General features: G+C 32.9%; 1 long non-coding RNA gene across 1 annotated transcript; it reads right to left on the bottom strand.

Moving 5' to 3' along the window:
- Window positions 1–759: 759 nt before the first annotated feature.
- On the bottom strand, window positions 760–5,482 carry LOC125683803 (uncharacterized). The gene is made up of 2 exons (XR_008796150.1): window positions 4,680–5,482; window positions 760–3,160 (listed from the first exon to the last, which is right to left on the bottom strand). It is a non-coding gene; the product is annotated as an uncharacterized LOC125683803 (long non-coding RNA).
- Between the last annotated feature and the right edge of the window lie 2,251 nt (window positions 5,483–7,733).

The following is a 7,733-nucleotide window of genomic DNA, read 5'->3' as shown; positions in this document are numbered from 1 at the left end:
TATATTTCTTCACACTAAAAGCGGTTATCTAAGCTAGTTTTATTAGGTTTCTCTTGTATTTGGGGGGGGGGGGTACAAAATAAATGATTGTATTAATCATTAATATGTACGACTATACCGTTGAGATAATTTGAGAAAAACGGTTGCCATTATTTTAAAGCCAATGCCCCTTTAAAAAGAAATATATCAGTTGTAAGGGACAAAATTAATTGTTGATTTACTTGTAATGATAAAAAGATTAAATGTAACTACATATTGATTTTTAAAAAGAAGAAAAAAATTAAGATGTACCTGCTTGCATGTTTCATAAACATGCATACATGTACTGTGCATTCAGACTTAATTCAGTTGAATCTTCTTGATCTCTTTATTAAGTATGTACAGAATGAAATAGCTCAGATTGACATGACAGCTTTTTTAAAAGGCCCCATATATAATTAGATTCAACGAGACTGGAATATTCAGTCGTTCTTGCAGGACAGGAAATGCTGCCCTGCTTGGTTATAAAATGTTAGCTAGATATCAGACATTCCTGGCGCGTACAATACCTTTCACAGAAAACCCTATAAATATAAGTATCTATGTGAAATACTTGAGAATCTTTTGAAGTTTCCTATAATCTGTTGACCACATGTTAACATCCACTTGAAGATGAAGAGGGACTGTCCATCACTTAAGTGGTGCTAATTTTATCCCTGAATGAATTCTACTTGTTACTCAATGTCGTTGTGAAGTTAGTAGCAAACTAAACGAGGGCAGTTTCAATTTAGTTCTCTTTATTTGATCCAACTATGTACATGTACATACAAATGACATCGGGAGAAATGAATATTGAAATATATGTTTATACAAATAGTACATAGGGTGAAATAATTATTGAAAAATAGCACATAGGGTGAAATAAATATTGAAATACATGTTTATACAAATAGTACATAGGGTGAAATAATTATTGAAATACATGTACAGTACATGTATATACAAATAGCACATAGGGTGAAATAAATATTGAAATACATGTATATACAAATAGCACATAGGGTGAAATAAATATTGAAATACATGTATATACAAATAGCACATAGGGTGAAATAAATATTGAAATACATGTATATACAAATAGCACATAGGGTGAAATAAATATTGAAATACATGTTTATACAAATAGTACATAGGGTGAAATAATATTGAAATACATTTATATAGCTTGAAAATACGGATATATATTTAATTGCTGTTATAAAATTTACAAATTCATTTCAAAATTAAGGATTATCTCCCTCACTCATAGCTCTTATCCTTCGAGGAATTTGACTCCACTTTTTTGGCACACTGTTTTCCCCTATAATAGCTCTAAAACTTCATTGTTATTTTGGATTTCAAACATTTCGGTTGAGCATCACTGAAGAGACATTGTTTTCGAAATGCGCATCTGGTGCATCAAAATTCGTACGGTATAAGTTTTACACTATATACAAATGGCAAATAGAGTGAAATAAATATTGAAATACATGTATACACAAATAGCACATAGGGTGGAATAAATATTGAACTGCATGTACATGTATATACAAATAGCACAAAGGGTGAAATAAATATTGAAATACTTGTATATACAAATAGCAAATAGGGTGAAATGAATATTGAAATACATGTATATACAAATAGCAAATAGGGTAAAAAAAATATTGAAATACTTGTATATACAAATAGCACACAGGGTGAAATAAGTATTGCAATACTTGTATATACAAATAGCACATAGAGTGAAATAAATATTGAAATACATGTATATACAAATAGCAAATAGGGTAAAAAAAATATTGAAATACTTGTATATACAAATAGCACACAGGGTGAAATAAGTATTGCAATACTTGTATATACAAATAGCACATAGAGTGAAATAAATATTGAAATACATGTATATACAAATAGCACATAGTGTGAAATAATTAGTGAAATACTCGTATATACAAATAGCACATAGTGTGAAATAATTAGTGAAATACATGTATATACAAATAGTACATAGGGTGAAATAATTAGTGAAATACATATACATACAAATAGTACATAGGGTGAAATAATTAGTGAAATACATGTATGTTGAGATATAAAGGTCAGATAAGATATTAATAAAAAGGGTGCAGGAAAAAAAAAGATCAGACATGGAGAACAAACGAAATCTTACATTTCAAGAATATACATTAACAGTTCTCCACATGACTTTACATCAGGTGGGTTTTTTTTTATCAAGTAGATATTTCCCGAGTAAGATATTTTGTAATTTTAACATTCAAATTCTGGTTTAAAAAGTTTATAAGTACGAACTCTAGAAGGAATGTTGATTTCGCTATAACACTTTCGGATAAACTGGTCTTTTAATCTTTGTTTTACTATAAGAGTAATCCATTTGGTGGTCATAGAACATAGAAATGATACATGTATAATTTCTTAATCCATTTGGTGTTCATAAAACATAAAAAAAAAAATAATATAATTTCTTAATCCATTTGGTGTTCATAAAACATAAGAACAATATAATTTCTTAATCCATTTGGTGTTCATAGAACATAAAAATAATTTTATTTCTTAATCCATTTGGTGTTCATAAAACATAAAATAATATAATTTCTTAATCCATATGGTGTTCATAAAACATGAAAATAATAATAAAAAAATTACATGAGATAATCCATATAGATTAATTAATTGCACAATATATATACAGTTAATCCATGCTTGTTTTTATACATGTATATTCATTGTTAGATATGTATACGTCAAGAGATCAAAAGGATTCTTCTTTTACTTTCATTTTGTTTTGATTACCAAATGATCATGGAAAATGTTATAAAGCTTTACAATTCAGCCTTCTCTGGGTGATATTCAAATACTACCGATATCAAAAACTTGAATATATTTACAGCTAAATGACACAAGACTGTCCTCTATGAATAATAGTAATTACAATTGCGAATATTTGTCAGTTCTTTCCCCTATTTCAAACATAGGTGGCGCAAGACTCATTTACGTCCTTGTTGACTTTCGGTGTACATAAGATTTATGAGAGAGTGTAAGGTTTTTGTTATGCAAACAGGGAGCGGGGGTAGAATTCCCGAGAACTGAAGCTTTTTCAAAAACCAACAGCAGCCCGCTGAAATTTTTAAAAATAAAGTTTGAATCATATCTACTTTTATCAAAATTAAATGCAAATTCATAAAGCTATAAATTTATCCAAATGAAGTAAATACAAATTTCACTGTCATATATACAATGTTGTGTTTATAATAAAAGCCATACATAGGTCTATTGTTCATTGTGGTTTTTATTTTAAAAATCATTACATTACATTTTTCAATATTCACTTGTAACTTCGATTCCAATCTGAAGTATGAACATTCAAATTGACCTTCAAATTGAAAAGTGTACTACATGTATTTTAGTATTATATCATGAACTGTCATGGTATATATAAGCATGATAAATCCTTATACATTAAAGTAAACACGGGTCAAATTATGTAGGCCTACATCAGTTTCCTGCAACACCATGGACAAACGTCATTTGGATACAACCATTCCTACGCAGGATACAGTCGTGCTTTTAACGCAGAGTACAACCAACTCAAAGTATATCAATCATAGTATATGGATGGAGACGTGAATTTAGAAGTTGAAAGAAAGCTTGAACTTCCGTCTTAAACTTGCAATCCAAATTGTAATATTCAATTAATCATCATTGTACAGCTAGCATATGGGGTAGTAAAATTTATTTGACCTGCCAATTTTTCGCTTGCACTATGGACTAATAAAAAAATTAATCGCAAGGACTGTTTACCTACCTTGACGTCATCAAGTAAGTGATATAAGTTAAAACACGCAAATAAACTGTTAAATGTGAAGTTAAGGGTTATGATATATGTACTCTATATACATGTATACCTTCTCTATCGTGAATTTTATTGTATAAAGAGAAGTTATACATATACATGTACATTCATTATTACTACACATTTTAACAGGTTAATATTAGAAATTCAGAGATATATGGATATATAATCATCGAGAGAGAGAGAGGGGGGGGGGGTCCGCATCTTATTGTTTTAAACATATGCAATTCAACAACTTATAAAGAATTATGATGTATTGTATATTATATATTCAACCTAAACTACTGTTTAAGCATGTAAACTTAATCACGAAGTAGTTTATAGTGAAAAACGTTCAATGTGTATTAGATGTCTTTATTTAATCGATGTGACAGAGAAAATTCGGTGTAGCTGACACTCTCAACGTGCTCTCCTGTCCGCCCAGAGAGTCTTGCATTGCGTTTTCTAAGTTCGTCTCTAAGCGCAGTGAGATCCTACGAACCGTAATCCGCCATCGTTACTAAATATTCAACAACTTTCTAATCTAAACGTGTCCTTTCGACGCTCTCTTAAACTTGAGGTTAGAAACGCCTTGGACGTTAACGGATCGTGCGCCACCTGTAATCAAGGGCGAGTAATTTGAAGTTTTATTTGCCAGAAGATAACGAACAGTGATCGATCTCATAACTCCTATAAGGAATACAAAATCGAAAGTTGGACAAACATATACCCCTGGACACACCACAGGTGGGATCAGGTGCCTAGGAGGAGTAATATATAATTATATGTTTACATTGCTACTTACTGGTTCTCTTACCCATCGCTTTCGTGTAACGTGGGCTCGACGACACATCGCCCTCGCTTCCACACTGTTCTGACCAGTCCAGTCCAGCTGATGTCCAGTTCAGTTCCTGTCCAATTCAGTTGCTGTCCAGTCCAGTTCAGTTGCTGAACAGTCCTGTCCAGTTCAGTTGTAGTCCAGTTCAGTTTAGTTGATGTCCAGTTCAGTTGCTAACCAGTCCAGTTCAGTTGCTGTCCAGTTCAGTTCAGTTGCTGACGAGTTCAGTTCAGTTGCTGTCCAGTCCAGTTGTTGTCCAGTCCTTTTCAGTTGCTGACCAGTCCAGTTCAGTTGCTGTCCAGTCCAGTTCAGTTCAGTTGCTGTTCAGTTCTGTTGCTGACGAGTTCAGTTCAGTTGCTGTCCAGTCCAGTTCAGTTGCTGTCAGGTTCAGTTGCTCCCTTCTTGCAATATCTCAATCTCTCCTTCAGTCGTTGCGGGGCTGGCCTCTCTTCCTCTTTCCCTGCATAAAGGGAAAGGGTCAGGGCCTGGTGTGTGGTGCTGGACGCTGGTTTCCTGAGGATGTGCCCAATGCAGCCCCCATTTCCTCTGCAGTAATTGCATGGGATACTGGTTCTTGTCCCGGAAAATATGAATGTATCTGTCAAAAACTACTACAACGCAGTATGTTTTTGTGCATCTAAAATAACATAAACTGCATAAAAGAGAAAATGATTTTTGTCTCTAAAATAAAAAGTTTTATTTTTTAAAGAGACATATAGATATAGATATGCTGAATATGACCTTTACAAAATCTGTGTGTATTTCAAAATTTCATTAAAATTCATAAATTAACAACCGATTTTCATCTATAATGCACCTGTCATATTTCCTCTTCAGCCAGTTTATTAAATTTTAGTCATTGTAAATGATATGTGGATAAGATCTGGAATAGGAAGACAACCATTAGTGCAAAAAATAAAAAATCATTCATGCATACATGCATTTTTTTTTAGCTCTTTTAATGTGCTAAATATCACATTTTTATACTACATGACAGGGAGATTCGTGGGAAATCTGGGGATTTCTGAGGATCAAGAAAATTCATTTATTCTGAGGCAGAACGTCTTCAAGTCTCCAAATATATTTTCTCTCTCTCTCTCTCTCTCTCTCTCTCTCTCTCTCTCTCTCTCTCATAATTATTTTTCCTGTAACTTGAAGATTGATGCATATGCCACTTGTGTTGATATTACAGAATAGAAGAAAATAAAGAATTATAAAAATATATATAGATATATATATATTCTAGTATCCAGTATTTAAGTGGCACATGTACCGACTACATATTGCACCAGTACTACATTAAATAATACGATAATGAAGAGCCCTATATCGGGTTTCATTGGGAAATATGGATGTGTAATATAAACGCTTTTTTATTTTAAAAATCAATAAATATGCTATTGAGTTACATGCAAAAGTCAGGGCATCGAGGGCACGCTATCGTCTATAGTGTGGTACTGTCTGTGCCACGATACAGAGATGGGACTTGCACTTAACCCTGTCATCGTATACGTAAACCTCTCTGAGGATCATTGCTATGTCCAATGCTATACACGTGTAATACATGTACAATGCCAATCATATAGACCCTACGTAGCACAATAAACAGCATGATCTTTATCTTTTAAAAATAAACAAAACGTCTGACACGTTCATTGCTAATGTCTTTATTGATAGCGGGTAATATTTATTTCTATTAACTGAACATTTATTTCCTAGTGTGGTGCCTTTCCACCTCACAATTCTTACTAACAATGATACCTGTACAGAAGACATGCATGTTCAGTTCAATTCTTCCTTTTCTGCCAATCAAATCAAGCGGAAATATTTACGTTACTTTTCGTGATTAGAATATGAATTTAAAAAAGGTTCTTTTAACAGGGAAATCCCAGATCCACGTTTTTTACGGGTAGTAGAACTTCGGAACATAGATTTACAACGATACGCACGATATATAATTGAGATATCCATTTGGAACATTAAATGCACTGCATATATAATTTTAAACTTAAAATCCATGCTTTAAAGATTTAAATAGATTGCAGACTATAATAATGCATTGATGAATGTTTGGTGACGTAAAAGCAAGAAACAGGTGACTCAGAGTGCCAAAAATACAAGCTCCTGTGCACCGACGCGAAGAAGCGATATATTTGGAATCATACTCCACTTCCACTGCACGTGATTGGTCTCCTCAGGGGGAAGTTTACTACGAGATCACTTTGTCAATATTATCATTCTGTCTAAGATCCTCAAACGACCTTCACTTTGGAATTACGTAGGGAGTTTTTTATCTTTGGAATTCCATATTTTGGGTAATAGAGTTGTATATTTTCTCTTTCATCCCCTTAAATCGGGTTATCCCATGCGTTGTAATGACATTTTATAATTACCACCAACTTAGCCAGAGTTTTAAGTGAAATTGCTTCATTACTTACAACACAGTGTAAAGGTGAAGATAACAATTCAAAATTAAGAGTAGGGCAAATACGGACCTCTGGACACACCAGAGGTGGGGTCATATAATACAATGCAATGCTTTTCTTTCAGAAGCCAGTAAGTCTAAGCACGAAAATTCACGACAAGGGTTAAAAGTTTAAAACATGAAAAACTGTACTTTCCTCATCCTTGCTTGAAAAGATGAAAAAAAATGAAGTACAATGCAGTGTAATCAAAGTTTATACATATTTATAAGCCAGGGGGAAAATGGACTTACAAAGATATAACAAAAATATCTTTAAGAACCCCATATTTCAGACGAATATAAAAATCATCAAACGATGATTTGAACAATATGAACAATGAAATACATATTAAGGACCAGACTTTTTACATGAGGTATAGATGTATGCTGTTGTAATTACATGTAATTGAGAAATGCCCCGGCTTTAGATCTTCAACAATGGACGCAGGGAGAGTGTGTAGTATAAACCAATTACATGTATGTCCCCACACCCCGTCCGTCAACAGCCTGTATAATACCACATAACACCAACAGCCTTGATATTTATTTTTTAACCC

The sequence above is a fragment of the Ostrea edulis genome, chromosome 6, assembly GCF_947568905.1.
Source record: "Ostrea edulis chromosome 6, xbOstEdul1.1, whole genome shotgun sequence".
NCBI lineage: Eukaryota > Metazoa > Mollusca > Bivalvia > Ostreida > Ostreidae > Ostrea > Ostrea edulis.
The sequence above is the reverse complement of the archived record's forward strand: the minus strand, read 5'-3'. Positions and strand labels throughout refer to the sequence as shown.